Source organism: Triticum dicoccoides, chromosome 3B, assembly GCF_002162155.2.
Source record: "Triticum dicoccoides isolate Atlit2015 ecotype Zavitan chromosome 3B, WEW_v2.0, whole genome shotgun sequence".
In the NCBI taxonomy this organism is placed as follows: Eukaryota; Viridiplantae; Streptophyta; class Magnoliopsida; order Poales; family Poaceae; genus Triticum; species Triticum dicoccoides.
Window position 1 is genome coordinate 849,531,279 of NC_041385.1, and position 16,458 is coordinate 849,547,736.

General features: G+C 45.0%; 1 long non-coding RNA gene and 1 pseudogene across 1 annotated transcript; one reads left to right on the forward strand and one right to left on the reverse strand.

The window, feature by feature from the left end:
* Positions 1–676: 676 nt before the first annotated feature.
* LOC119282667 lies at positions 677–6,155 on the reverse strand. The gene is made up of 5 exons (XR_005138824.1): positions 6,071–6,155; positions 3,426–3,630; positions 2,530–2,623; positions 1,742–1,898; positions 677–861 (listed from the first exon to the last, which is right to left on the reverse strand). It is a non-coding gene; the product is annotated as an uncharacterized LOC119282667 (long non-coding RNA).
* Positions 6,156–14,985: 8,830 nt separating this feature from the next.
* LOC119282668 overlaps positions 14,986–16,458 on the forward strand; it is a 23,022-nt pseudogene continuing 21,549 nt past the window's right edge.

Below are 16,458 nucleotides of genomic sequence, written 5' to 3' on the forward strand. Positions count from 1 at the left end.
TGGTGGTATGTGGATTCTCCCTCCAGATATATAGCTATTCTCGACTTTGTGATATTGGCGCATTACACTGTCCATAAGAGATAACATATGATTATCTATGAAGTGGAGAAAGGAAGAATATAAGACAAATATATAATAGGGTTGTCTGCGATTTATAGATTTTATAGAAAGATTTCAGTCCTATAAATTCCTGGTTGTTTTTTATAGACAGATTTCACACCCAATTAATTAGTATAGGAGCATTAGGAGGAGGTGACAGGTGACCTATCCTTGTTGGGTTGAGTCCCTCCTCGTATTGGTTTAATAAAGAATGCCAGATTTGTACTATTGAGTCTCTCTCTCTCTCTCTCTCTCTCTCTCTCTCTCTCTCTCAATCTTTAATTCACAAAGGTTCAAAATCAAGTCAATCACTTTCTGCTATCATGTTCCACAAAATTTGGGTGCTTGATGATGTTGAATTAATGTTCTGTTTTGTAAATATGCTGCCAATTGTTTTACTTATTCTGAGTTTTTGAATTTGACACTTCGTCTAAAGTTTGACACTTAATTTTGCTACAACCCTGGTTCAAAGGGTAAGATATATGCATGTGACACATTCAAAATTGCAGTTGATCACTTTTCATGATAATCGCTGCAACAATCTGAATGGCATTTTTCACAAACACGCTAAGTCCAAGGTGTTGTCCGCATCCAGAACAAACTACAGAAAAAACCAAACAAAATCACCTTGTTATCGATGCCGCCATCGAGAAGATCATTCACTATGCAGCCAACCCGCCTGAGGAGGACAGCTCCACATCCTAAGAGTGCCAGCGTTTTCAAGTCAAGGAGCTTTCCTGCATCGCTGCTATTGTGATTGACCTATGATATAAAGGTTACATCCATGAGATTTTTGACTTAGGAGATAAAATGCACTATCATACTTACTATACATCAGACAAGCATGGCAACATGTCCTTTATTAGCGGCTAATGGGTGTACTGAACCAGTGAACTTGATTAGGTGATTAGCTTGGTTATTAACTAAATGTGTCTCTATCAGGCTACAATGATCACCTTTAAGAATAAATCGCATAACTGTAGTGTTTTAAATGTCTACTCAATCTTAGGCTTGCTCATTCTTGAGAGGGCAAGAAATAAATCTCGTAACTGTTGTGTTTCAGTTTTTCTATTGTGGATAGGTAGCTAATCAATAAAATAAAGTTGGATTTGCAAGCCATTCCTTGAAATACAAGCAAATGAGTTGTGGTTTACTTGAAAACTCAGATGTCAACAGATGACCTAGCTGCTACATAATTTGCAGGCAAGACAAATTTCTAAAGAAGGACCAAATAGACTAGAGGCTTTGCCTAAAACAATCCTGATTCCATCAGATTGCAGTCTGATTGAACAAAATCCAGAAACACGAAGAAAATTGAATTAGCATGCACCACAAACCTACACTACGGCAGTAGTATCAGAGGTACATAGAGACCATATAATAGCTCTTAGTGGGATCCTGGTAGCCATAGAGTCTTGCGAAGGACACAAAATTTGGACACACATTTCATCGACAACAAAAATGATGACAATAATAAGATTGTGTGCTGGCCAAAAGATCACCACCACAGATCCAAACTGTCAGCTCGATGGCCAGAAGACCATCACCATAGACCACAGTCATCAGCTCGATCACATTATTAAATCATTCAAATTCTAGCTCCCATAGCAGACAAGGGAGGAAGGAGATACCAGGGACTCACTTGAGTGGTGGGAACCGAGAAGACAGTTGTGGGAGCCGACGCAAATATTACGGGGTGATAACCCCACTGCCTTGTTGGTGCTAGACACAAGGAAGTGCACCACCGCCGCTGGAGATCACAACAACAACCATCAGATGGCGGAAATGAGAGCTACTCCCTGGAACAAGAGAACGGACAAGATTAATTAATACCAAGTATTAAGTATAACACAAAAAAGCAACTCATAAAATTCTGTGCTATACTACATTTTGCGTTACTTAATGGTGAGTCTGATAAGAGAACACATAAAATCCTACATTTATTACGAACATATTCTGCTTCCTTGACCAAAATATTTCTTAAGAAATCAACATGATAATGTGCATGGAAGATTTTAGTACAGTACGTCATCAAAAACAGAGGATGACTAATGGTACAAAAACATGTGTAACATTCACATGGTGACCTTTCTAGCTTAACCTACTGGTAAAATCAATTGTTGGCATCATGCAGTATGATGTAACATCTACACCCCTATCGACATCATTCAGCAATCAACAACCAACATTCAGGAATGGAGCAAAGCCGTAATTGTTCTCATGAACACATTCATATTTGAATCTTCTGAATTAAACACCTGTTGGCTGGCCCATCATCCTCAACAGGGCATACCTTTTTTGCATCTAGTTTAATGGTAGCTCTTATATCTATGTAATCTTCACATAACAACTAGGAGGATTTTGGCTAAAGGAGACTATCAACTTCTTAGCTATTACTTACAACCTTTAGGTAGTGGTCTGATAATTTACCTGAATGATTGCTCATGGTTGACCAACCTCCTTCAAACCAAATACTCCTCATGAAAATGAGTGAGACATGGTTGGACCCATGCTTCAATTTAGTCTGTAATTTAGTGAGCATCTAATTTCAGCATACAAAATTACCACCCAAGTGTACTGAATAAATAAAGTTGATTACCTTAGTTTTTAACTGAAATCGTCTCTATTAGTGAATAATAAATTCAGTTATCTGACTGGTATAGTTTCTGAACCACAAACCTAAATGCTAAAGTGAGCACCTTTAAGAATAATTGAAGCACACATGGCATTCTTTTTCTCTGTCGGGTGCATTCAGGTTCCAGAACTACTTTGCTCAAACCCATGGAAAACGAGACGTTTATCATTATATGAATCAGCAGAAGAGAAATTGTACTAGCGCCCCTCGCTCCCAGTTGCTTAATTGTTAACTGAATGCGACTCTCCATCAGTGAAGAATTCAGTTAACTGGCTGGTATAGTTCTGAACTACAGACTACGGTGAGCACCTTACGGAATAATTGAAGCTTACATGGCATTCTTAATCTATGTCAGGTGTGTTCAGAATTGCTTTTCTCAAACCCGTGGAAACGGACCTATTTATCATTATGTGAAATTGGCAGAAGAGAGATTGTACTAGTCCACCTTGCTTCCCAGTTGCTTCAGCCCGGGTTTGGACACCCCTGGGAGATGTTGCCTCTGAAGAATTCATTCATGTTCAAAGGATGTTCTTTCAGAACTGGATGTCAAGCGTGTCAAAGGTATTCTTGAATTTGAATTGCCGCTTAATCATTTAACCCAGTTGTCTTTCCCAATAGCAAACAGAACAACCAGGAAGATATAGAATGCAGAGAAAAACAGGGTTATGAGGTGACGAACTTGTTGCCATACCCTGATTTTCCGGCATGAGGACATGAGGGGTCGCATTGGCAGGCGGGTGGCTTCAAAGGTACCAAAAGTTTCCCAAGCGTCTTTTAGTTTTCGTCTTCGTTTGGTTGCTCTGCTGGCAAATGTGGCTAATGTTACTAGTTTACTACCAGGTGTTTACCCTAGCAGCAACCAGCACCACCCTTGTTCCCGTGTGAAACCTCAGGCCCTATAAGATCAAAGAGCAGGCATGAGAGGAAGGAGAAATGGAACCAATCAAATCTGCCACTAAAATAAACTTATATATTGCCAGCGCTATGATTAATCAGAAGGCACAAACACATCACAGGTAGTTGTTTGCGCAAGCTAGGTGATAACATTAAGGGAAGGTGTGCCAAGAAACAATTTGTGGAGAAGCAACAGTTGAGTACTCAGTCAGTGCATATAACATAAATATAACTGTATGTAGCCTCTTCCATCTGCACCAAGACGTGCATACCATTGGTTCAATCAAACAAAAGATGCTATAGTAATCCTGGGGGCTGGGATCCCTGTTGTGTATATATAGACGCCATGATCAGATCAACTTCGAACCCAATCAAGACAAAAAATGCAAGTAATCTGTATTGCCATCCAAATATGCTTGAGCTCGAGGCAACAACAACAGCTAGAGAAAAATAATAATAACAAGAGCTGGAGCATATGCACTTGACACAAACTGACGCAAGTTCGTTTTAGTTTAGACCTTATGCTGGTGCTACTAGGATGTATGCAATTGGCCTCAATCTGAATAAATGCCTCCATGGATTTCTAGCGGGAAGGATGTACTGCTGCAATGCAAGCAATTTTTCCAATTTAACCATGTTTAATTAAAACTATCATTGATTTTTCAAGTTTATATATCTCAACTCTGAACAGACACATTTAGCAGGGAAATCTAACATACAAGACACATTGGAGTAACAGAGCATCGGTTAGACATTCAAATCGAGTGAGGTAGAGATGAAACCATACTTTAGTTTAATGTGCATTATAGTGAGCATCTAGGTTCAGCATATAAACTCGCCACTCAAGTGTATTGGACCAACGAACTTTATTAGTTTAGTTGTTAACTGAATGTATCTCTATCAATGAACAAAAGTCAGTTAACTGGCTGGTATAGTTGTAAACTACAAACATACATGCTAAGTGAGGTGATCTCATTTAAGAGTAATTGAAGCATATAGGCATTATTTCTGCATGTCAAATGTGCAGATTTCAGAAGTGCTTTGCTGAAACCGAAAGGAACCGACATGTTTACCAATACATGAATTAGCAGTAGCTAAATTGTACTAGTGTGCCCCGTCCCAGTTAGTTCTTCAGCCTGGGCTCGAACACACCCTTGGGGATTTTGTCTTTGAAGAAAGCATGTTCAGAGGGGCGTTCTTCCATAACTGGGTGTCAAGTGTGCCAAGCGTATTTTTTGATTCTGAACTGCCGCATAATCGTTTTAACTCTTTTTTGCACAAACACAAAACGAAAACAAGAGAGGTAGTCGTTGCCTTTTTCTAGTCGCAAATGGGACAACCACGAAAATATAGAATGCAAAGAAAAAATGTGGTTACAAGGTGACAAACCTGCTGCCATGCTCCTTATTTTCCAGCGAAAAGAAGGAGTTATCATATCGGCAGGCAGGTGGCTTCAAAGCTAATCAAAGTTTCCCAAATAGCCTTCAGTTTTCATCTATATATGTTTGGTCCCTCTGCCAGACGGTAGGTGGGGTTAAAGTTAGTACCTAATTTTGACACAAGCAAACAAAACATGAACCATCTAACAATATTCACTTTCAGTCATCTAATTATATTCGGCTATACTGCTCCCCACTCCTATCTTGCTTCATTCCATTAACCAAAACTCAACATAAGGATGCACGGATACATGAGTGAAGACAATTTATGGACCAAACATGTAATTAGGATCAATCTAGTAATTTAAACCTATAAAGTTTTCTGGGAAAAACATCGGTCGGCCAAATCAAGACATCAAGAATAGAGTGCTTTCCCTAATCAGTCATGGGGAATATACAAGAGGAAAAAACAGGAAGATGCATTAGAGTGAGCATGTAATTTCAACACATAAACTTGCCACCAAAGTGTGCTGAACAAATAAAGTTGATTAGATTACTTTTTAACTGAAAGTATCTCTATTAGTGAATAAATTCAGTTAACAGACTGGGATAGTTGTGAACTACAAACCTACAGGCTACAATGAGCAGCTCTAAGAATAATTTAAACACGCATGGCATTCTTTCTCTATGTCAGCTGTGTTCAAAATTGCTTTGCTCAAACCCATGGAAACTGACATGTTTTTCATTATATGAATTAGCAGAAAAGAAATTGTACCAGTGCCCCTCACTTCCCACTTGTGTTTAGCCCGAGTTTGAACACCCCTGAGAGATGTTGTCTCCGAAGAATTCATTCATGTTCAAAGGGTGTTCCTTCAGAACCGTGTGTCAAGTCTGCCAGCCGTATTCTTGATTTTGAACTTCCGTTTAACCATTTAATCCTCTTTTATAGACGAAAAGAAAAACAAGAGTAGTGGTAGTTGCCTTTTTCCACTCACAAACAAACGGGACAACCACAAATATATATACAGAATGCGGAGAGAACCGGGGTTACAAGGTGAGGAACCTGTTTCCATGTCTATGAAATTCCAGCACGCGAAGACAAGAGGGATCGTATTTGCAGGCAGGTGGGTTCAAAGGAAAGGTACTCGAAGTTCCCCAAACGGCCTCAAGTTTCAGTCATCTTCATTTGGTAATCTACCAGTAGATGTGGTTTAGATTAGTACCCATTTTTCATTCAATCAAAATTTAGTAGTACAAACTACAAAGTACTACTTCTTACCCGCAATAAAAACACATGCACTTGTCTGTATTTGCAAGGGGAATACGTAGCAAGAATTTGAACGAACACATAACAGGCATGAGCATGTATGCTATATCACAAACCTGCAGGACCCAGGGTGGCTTGCGGATGGGCAGATCGAGCGTGTACGGCTGGAATGCAACTTGCCAGACCCGTGGGCGCTGCTTTGGTTAAGAGCTCGTGTGCTCGGGCATGGACCATCTCTTCTGTAGGCGCCGTGCGAGCGAGTGGTGGAGGCGCTTGGCTGAAACATGGTGGGCAGTGAATGTGTGGGAAGCAGGCAGCAGATGGGGAGGCGGGAGGAAATGGGTCGATGGCCATTTATAGAGGAGAGCGCTCGGCAAGGATGGGAGCGGGGAAAGCGGGGAGGCGTCGGATGGGGGCGCGATCCGCATGAGAGGAGGCCGCGGCCAATGGATGGAAGTGGCTTGGATAGACGCAGACCGGAGGGAAGGAGTAATGGAGGAGGAAGAGGAGGAGGCTGCGGCAGCGGCGCATGCATCCTCGGAACCAGGTGAGTGAATTGAGGATGGAACGAGATTGGTTCAGCGGGGCTGCTGTAATTTCGTTGACTAGATAGAATTTGTTCAGAGGTTGGAGCAAAGAGATAACCGACAGGCAGGCCCCACCACATCCACCAAAGGGCCCATATTTAATAAGGCTAGGTGGATCGTTCCAACTTTTTCTCCACACGAGATTCATATACCATACCAGATTAACAAACGACGAGATACAATTTGTCTCAAAGGATACGTGTTATGATCATCTGAACTGTTCCAACTCTCATTCGTGTGTGCTCTTCTGCGTCCCAACCAAATTTTTCATGCATCTGACTAAACCCTAATATCAATCAAATCTACTAATTGGCATTCTTTTGTTATTTCATTAAGAAATTATAGTCAATGTCTGGCACGTTGTTTATCTATCAATGTAAACCAAATCTTGGTGAATGGCTGTTTAATCTAACAACTAAGTTTTTGCTGAAAAAAATCATTGTTTTATTAGTAGTCTCTCTGCCTCACCCCATTGGGAGATGCTGACTACTAATTCTTACCAAAAGGGTACTAGTATTATCTTTTTCTTTTTTTCAGTGGCCATCTCTTCATATACGTTGGAGTAATCATCAAATACTAAATCAAGGAGCGATGCATCACACTTGTTTTTATCTCTGTGTCTGAACCAACAAGTTAGGATGATAAACCAACTTCATTTTTTCATTCCGGTACAAATTCCACATAAGAAGTAAACTGTAGTATATTGAGAGTGTATTTTCAAAATAAATGATAGTATATCATGATAAGTAAGCCACCACCAGGGGCTTAGCAACATCAGCATCGATCGGCAAGTCAAAACAAGCAAGCGAGTACAACTTTACTTGTTTCAGTTCTAAATTAACCTCCCCTCCTCTTGGGTTGGGTTGGGTTGGGTTGGGTTTCAAAACCAACCAACCAAAGCCAGAGGAATCATGACTACCATTGTAGTGACGCGACACAAGGGAGCAACCACCAAATGAACTTTGGACATCTCCTGCTATACTACCACCACTGCCATTGATATCTCTCTTGTATTGTTGCTACTGCTGCTGTTGTAGCTCACTTGCTTCACACAAAGCCGCCGCATGTCACAACCGCCACCCTGTTGCCGGTGGCGACCAAGACCCGCTGCATGACCATCGCCTCCACGGCATCCACTGCCGACCAAGTGCCTGCAATTGAAAACACCAAACTGAAGAGTTGAGAAACTCAACATGTACACACAACAATACACATGCTATCAACGGATTCCGAGTCATCAACACCCTTGCCTAAACAGGCCTGACTTCATAGGCAATCAATACAGAAAAGCATCCATATATCAATGTCAAATACTTGCTTTTATTTCCATGCATGCGATCCAGAAAATTTACAAGACAGCCGTCCTTAGCGTATATTACTCTAAAAAGCCGAGGGCTGGGGAAAATCATGAACAAGAATTTCAACACACTCTGAGTTCCAATTTTCATTACCACGGATATCCCGTTGCTGTTGAACTCGCCAAAAAAAGACAAAACCGACCAAAATTCCTGAAGCCGGCAAGAGCTGCCTTTATGTGAGGTGGCATCAGACTACAGTCGAGAGGAGCAACTCATCAAATTAAAAATCTCAAAGACTGTCATAGAAAGAAATAGCATTTTAAACGATACAACTATTTTAAACATATGTGCAGCGGGCTATAATTAGCATAATGTGTTCTGAAAATATTCCACAAGTAGCCCTAGGAGTAGCAGTGTGATGTTCGCAGCCAAGATATCCATAGTTCACGGGCCAAAATATCCACATTTTTACAAATGGCTAACACATGACATACGTGGTTCCAAAGGACCAACATGATTAAAACAAACATCTTCTAAACAGGAGCAGCCGCCTCATTACAATTACAGTTACAAACAAGTGATCACATATTCACAGGAGCAAAAACCTCATCTTCTAAGCATGACCAAATAGTAAAATATAAATTGGGTTAGCATATTAATTGTTTCTTTCTAAAAAAAATCATTCTGTTCATATTCCAACCTCCATGATGCTTGAAGCATTGTGAGCACACAAGCTTTTTATAACTTCAAAAGCTCACAATATATCAGAGTCCTATCACAAACCGATATTGCATTTTTAACAATTAGATTGCTAACATTTTCAGGACCAAAACCTACTTCTCAGTTCTGATTTGAACCTTAAGCACTAATGCATTCCAAAAGAATGCCGATTTTAAAGGTTGTATTATTTTACGAGTAAGTGGGAGCATTGTTCCAAAAGGCTCAAAGCTCATCTCCATAATTTGGAAACTCTTTTGCAAAACAAATGAAACAGTTCAGAAAGTAGGATTCCAAGAAAAATGGAGTTACTTACGGAAACAAAAAAAAGAACTACAGCTATAGCACTGTGGTCGAATTGGTACCCGACAGCCAGCATCAAGGATGACAAGAGACATAAATGGTCAAGGCTAGAGGCAAACAAAAGAATCGGACTTTGCTGCGGATCCAAATAATACACACCCGCATGTCGGCCATGGTGGTTCCCTACTGCTTGTAGTTGAGGGTGAAGAGCTCTTGTTGACGGCAAGCTTCTCCACCATGCATGTAAACTGGACAAGTAGAGAGCGAATTAGTCAAGAGTAGCAGGAGGTACTTCATAACTTGTGAGCACAGTACACAGACACAAACCAGGCAAGCAAACTGACTTGCGACATGCACTAGTACGAAAAGTGAAACCAGAACCAGCAGGGTTTTGTTTCTGTATCCCCTTTGATTCCGAAATGAATACTGATTCCAAAAGGCAAACACCACTACTACACAGCCAACATCTTATAACCAGTTCTCATTTCACATAAAACTAACATATATACAGTTGATACATTTAGAATTTTGTGATGTCCAAAATGAACACATCCAACATTGCTGCAACAGACTTAACATCATATATGACCAGAAAAGAAAGTACAGAATTCCCAAAAGGTTGAATTCACTTTTTCTTCTTCATAAAAAAACATTATGTTCAGCAAGTTTTCGAGTCGATGAGTCGACAGGTCGTTTTGGGGTAGCGACTCATGAAGAGTCGAGCCTGGCCGGTCGACGAGTCTCGACTAGTCGAGGGGTTTGAGTCAACCCTGTGAGTGCGACTCGTCGACGTCGACGCATAGTCGCATGACTCAAAAACAGTGACGTTCAGTTGGTAGACGACTGGCGGTTCAAGTGTAAAGTGCAGCATTAACTCTAAGTTTAACTCCAACTGCTGCACTGCAGTGACCGGTGAGAAAACTTGTATGGTCGCGAAAATCAACCATCCCAAAGTGCTACCACTGCCTGATGGACGTGGCACAGTATTCTTACTTATGAGTGTTATCGGGCAATATTCGTTACTATAATTTATTGGTTGACTATGCATAAAAAACATCGATGGAACCAAAATATGTCATTTTTCCTATCTTTCTGCCGACTGTTTTTCAGGTGGCGCTCAATCAAAATTTCATTCATTGTTTCCTTTTGCGGGTGAAAAATCCATTCATTGTATTGGCTCTGGGGCCTGGGGTCTAGATGATCCCCATATCTGAGCCATCGAATTGTCAATAGAGATATGTGCCAGAATAATTTAATGGGGTTGTACATGGTAGCAGAAAAGGATGTATTGAGTGTTCTGTATAGGTTCTGAGATTACGAAGTGGCCGTCTACTGTACGTTGCATATGAATCACGTTGTCTCTGTTTGTGCGAAGGAAGGCTCCCCTCCGCGTGACCCGGTTTAGGTGTACCGATGGAACATGAGGATTGTGGGTGAGGTACACCAGCACAGGAGGGAACCTTGCAGTACACACGCTTTGCAGTACTAGCCAGGAAACAAGACGCACATATAGCAAATCGATCAAGCATGCATGTAGCCTAGCAACAGGTCATGTCGCTCCTGGCTATCTTTTCTATAGTATAGCCATGGTTTGTCACCTGGTTGGTCATGTGCGCGCAAAAATGCTAGCCTAGTATGAATGATTACAACTACACGAGGCTAATGACCAGGTATTGCGGGAAAATAAATATGATGAGGAAAGGTACTATCAGTTATTGTGGGTGCACGTTGTAGTATGTCAAATGATAGAGCGAGTTGCGGGGCCCTCCGGTCTGGCACGCAGCACTGGCGGCAGCTCCGCCCGATCCGCTCACTCCAGGTACACCACCCCGCCCTCTCTCAGCCACCTCTGGAGGGCGTCCATGGCCACTGTTGGGTGCTCGTGCCCTTGCCGGCACAGAGCCGGTCATAGAAAAAAAATTCAACATACACGACATTACAAATAACATAAAAAGCAAAACAACTAGTATAGTAGTTCCTCGATGGAAACAAGGTAAAGTGAATGAATATCACTCGATGGAAATAAGATAATAATGTGGTACCCGCATGCATGTGCAAAGCAGCTAAAAGTCTGGAGGGAGAACCCATGTACAACTGTTCTCCCAACTAGTACCGTATGTGTAGTAATGGTATCCCTTTGAGATTATTCCATTGGAGTGTTGCAAGTTGTCACTTCCTGAACAATACACTTTACAACTACCCAGATTCAACATAGCAAAATGGTTCACGCAGCCTCCGGGACATGAGTAGTAGATACGGTTCGCTTGTACGACACCGTGCATGACCCCCATTGATGACACATGCACCGCCTTGCAGCATCCTGACCCTAGGAACAAGGCGTGGTCCCCCAAATTCGTCACCTCAACCCATGTGTAGTATGACCCTTTCGTACTGTCCCAACAGGCGACAAGCTCGAACACCTTAAAAATTTGAGCATTGCAAATGCTGACTGGCACTGCTACGGCTAGGTTGCCACGCAGCTCAAAGATGTATTTGGTGCCCTCATGGCTGATGGGCCTTTCCGTGGTCACTTGTTGGACACAGTGCCAATTGACCACATAAGGGTCATACTTGTTCCGGCCGATGGCGAACCTCTGTAAAAATCCGGCATACGAGAGGCCGTAGAGCTCTCCGTTGTAGAAGGTGATGTCTACAAGGTTCGGAATGCTGGCCGTGCCGCATCCTCCGGTGCTCCACCCATTGGCGCCCTTACAGTCAAGCCTGCAGAGCAGTATTCCACACTTGCTCGTTATAGCGGCCATGATACAGCCTTCTGTGGCAGGGTCATCTGAGAAGACAACTTTGTCGAGGGAGATTTTGTCGGTCCTTCCTAGAGCGGTTGGGGCACCTACATGTGAAGTCCCTTTGCATCAACCGGGCACGGGTGAAGAGGTTCACGACCACGACCCTGCAGCCAATGGTGGCGGCAACCCAGCCGCCGTCATGGCACCCCACGATCCTCTTGCCATAAGGGAAGTATGGCAGCGGAGCGCCCAGGACCCTGCCGTCCTCGGGGCTCTATGCCCGCGTCATCCGGTCGTACCGGCCGTTGCCCGTCGATGGGAGGAGCAGTGGGAGAGCTGGCAGCGGCGTGCGCCATGCCAACGCAGCGGCGCGCCATGACCTGCAGACAGAAGCGAAGCGCGCGCGGTCGTACGGCGAGGAGCAGCGGTGGTAGATCGCCCCGAGGAGGTCGTCGGGAAGCCCTTCGGCGCCGGCCATCGACATGTCGATTGTCGTTTGTGACAGAGGCCCCGATGAGGTCGACGATATGCTCACGCTTAGCTCCCAGCGATTACTTTCCGAGGGAACTCGCAAGTACTCGTACGATGCTGAAGACACCCATGCAGCACCCACGAAGCCTATATTTGATCTGACGTCCGGCCGGTAGGAAAAGACCTGTTTTTTGTTTTTGTTTTCTATAATAACTGGAAAAGATCTGTTTGTTGGCCGGATGGTACACGTTTTGTAATTAGCATTGCTTATTATAGGATTATTAGGAGATCGTATACGTGACGGGCGCGAGAGGTAAACGTTGTTATATACGACGATGTAAACCTGTCCGTGTCCGGCTCGTCCATGGAGATAGTCACCTTATTGGACGCGCGAATAGATAGTAAGTTGGGCAGTTACGATCTTTTCCTACCTAATTATGCAGTGTATTGAGGTCTACAAGGGTCTCAACTGGCGGTGCATGCACGAACTGGTGGCACAACATGCACGAACTTGCGCCCTGACTTCTCCTCAAAGATCTTGTCGCCAAGGACGTTTAGATTGGTGATCGTGGACCCGAGCCGCATCGAGAAATCATCCACTGACTCGCCGTCATGGAATTCAATATTCTAGAACTCGTCATCGCCGATGTGCATGGTGGGGATGTCATCCCATGCCGCCTATGCCGTCAGTTTCACGGCGAGCCTGCCCACCATCTCTTGGGGCACGGCTCCAAGGATGGCCTCCAGTGCCATCCGGTCCTCGTGGAAGTCGACGTCGCCATGCTCGATGGTGTCCTAGTAGCCACGCGCCTCCATCATGACCTTCATGAGTAGAGACCAGTGGAAGTAGTTCGTCTTGGTAAGCATCAGCCATCTAGCTGAGCCAGACTCGTGGATGACCCTCTGAGCCACAGACGGCGTGAGTTCCTGTCCGTGAGCCATAGCAGTTCTGCAAGCACAAAGTTAGAGAATATACTCTAGAGTACATAAAGGATAAACGCTCTAGAGTACATAAAGGATAAACGCGCCTACATAATAACGTGGTATCAGCACGTGCTGGTAGAAAATTAAATTTGTGGAGGCAGAACCCAGGTACAAGTATTATGGCCATTACCACCATCGCTCTCACCATAATCATAGTTTTCATCCTTCTCGCGGTAGTGGTATCCACGTGACATGATCCTTTCCGAGTCAACCACATTATCGCTTTCCCAACAATAAATGGCGCAGCTACCGAGATCCAATATAGCTAAGCAGTCCACGACGTCACTGTGGCTAGAGGAGTAGTAGATACAGTTCGCTTCCACAATGCTATGCATACCCACGCCTGAAACCTGTACCGCCTTGCAACATCTTGGCCCTAGGAATAATGCGTGGTCGCCCAAGCTAGCCACCTCTGACCACGTGTATTTGTGTGGCCATCTCGTGGCGCTGTTGACAAGCTCAGACACCCTAAAACTATGAGCCTTGTAATGGCTGACCTGCACGGCTATCGCCAACTTGCTGCGCAGCTCCACTATGTAGTGGGCATAGTGTAGCATCCCATGTCCATGCCCGTAGATGGGTATGTCGAAAGTTACTATATTGAATGCAGTGACTACTGGAGCTCCAGTATTGTTTCGGCCAAGGACGAAGCTATATAACATCCCAAAACTCACGAGGCCATAGAGCTCGTCGTTGTAGAAAGCAATGTCTGCTAGGCTCGGGCATATGTCGGTGCCGCATCCTCGTGTGGTCCACCCGTCTTCATCCTTACATCCAAGTGTATGGACCGCAATACCACATCTTGTGGTTATCGTGGCGAGGATGCAGCCTTGTGAGGAAGGGTTCTTGGAGAAGATAATTTTTTTGATGAAGATCTTGCTAGTGGTTTCTTGAGTAGTGGGACATCGACATGCAAAGACCCTGGGGAGCGGCACCCGGGCGCACGTGAAGAGGTTTACAAGCACGACCTGGGGGCCCAGGACGGCGGCCACCCATCCGCCGTCATGGGATCCGACGATCCGGCAACCCCTAGTGAAGCACGGCAGGGGGTTGCACAAGACCCTGCCCTCCTCCGGGCTGTACGCCCGCATCGCCCGATCACGTTGGCCGTTGCTGGTCGACGGGACCAGCAGCGGGATGGCCGGCGGCTTTGGATGCCATGACGTGACCGCGCGCCAGGACTTGCAGACGGCAGTGAAACGCGCGCGGTCGCACCGCCGCGAGGAGCGCAACCGGTAGATCGCACGCAGGAGGTCGCCGGGCAGGTCGGGCCACCGCCCTTGGATGTCGCTGGCCATCGATGGTTGGAGCCGGGCTAGTACGTGTAGGGTTGTGTTGCGACCATTTGCAAGAGAGATCGATTGATCGAAAAGAGTGGTACGCACGTCAATATCCTTGGGCCTGATATACGTACGTACGTACAGATGCAACGGAAAACCCTAAAGCGAAGATAATAAAGAGCCCAACGAACGTGAAACAGACGGATCCTGGACGAACTGCCGCAGCTCATCTCTCTCCTAAGTTTTTTTCTCAAAAAAAAAATCTCTCTCGTAAGTTCCAAAAATACTCTGCTCCGATCGACACGGCCAGATCCAATGGCTAATCACATGGCCCCCGCCGCCGCCGGAGTCGTCCAACAGCAACAGTGGTGGTCCGAGCTCCCGGACGACCTCCTCGACGCGGTCTATGTCGTGTGCTCCTCGGTGTACGAGTACGACAATGGCCGCTTCAGGGCTGTCTGCAGGTCACGTCGTGGCACCCAGCGCTGTCCGCCCTCCCGCTGCTCCTCCCCTTAACCGGTAACACTGACCACGACCAGGAGATGCGAGCGTACAGCCCCGAGGACGGCAGGGCCTTGCGCGTCCCACTCCTGTCGTTCCCGAGAGGCATCGCCGGCGAGACGCTCGGATCCGGGATCTCGATCATCAACCCCTTCTCTCGCGCTGTGGTGGCTCTCTCCGAGAAAAAGAGGACTATTTTCTGTAGATGCATAAACCCGAGGCCGTTCGGTGCCACTCCCATTAAAAACATCGTCTCAGCTAAACAAATCGTCTGCTGAACCTTCCTCCAGCAGCTGCATTCTGGCTGCAATGACGACGGAGTGCAAGATAGCGCTTTGCACGATTGGCTCTCCAGGCGGATGGACAACACAAGGATGTAGCCGAGTCAGCCTTTTTCGTACGGTGCTCACAGACATCGCCTTCTGCAATGGAAGGCTACATGGCCTAACCCACAATCAAATTCTCATAATCCGCATGAGCTCGTATAAAGATGACACCCCGGAGATCACCGGTGTCTACATACAAACCGTCCCAATGACGGTGTTGCAAGTCTTCGATTTGATTTCTATCTTCAAATACATCTTTGAGTTGAATGGCAAACCGGTGATTGCGGTAAAGGTCGGACCAAGAAGCAGCTATTGCAAAAATCAATCTTTCAGGGTGTTTGAGCTCTACAATCTAAAAGCAAAAATCCTAAACCTACCAAAGGCTACGTGCCTGTTACATAAACTTCCATCGCCAACTAACTGAACCCTCCTGATTTTCAGGTGGGGTGGGCCTCCCCCTCCCCCTAATCCAATCCAACGTTCCCACATCAGATTAGCACGTAACATTACGTAAATCATTCCGTGGATGTAGCATTGCTCATCTAAAACAAGTGACAAGCCTGGGAGACTATGCCTTGTTCTTGGGGCCGACAGGCTCTAAGGCGGTGCATTTGCCGGGCACGGGCAGGCATGGCGGGGTGGAGAGAAACCACGTCTACTATTCCGAGGGACATTTGTCATTCCACGAATATGTGGAGAGCTTACCGAGGTTGGACCTTTGTGGTTGCGTCGTGCACTGCATGATGCATCTTGGAGAAGATCATGTCACGAGGATTTCATTTACCTCGGCAAGAATTTAACCTATAAAGCCTGGAGAACCGCTAGGCAGGAGGAAGGTGGCCACATCGTCTTTAAATTGCGAATGCCACCGCCTGCAAATTCCGTGCCCCGCCAAGGGCATTTTAGTCATTTCATGCGCGGGCATATAAAACGCAGCCCGCCCGTGTAGAAACCCTACCCGCTGCCTCCGCCC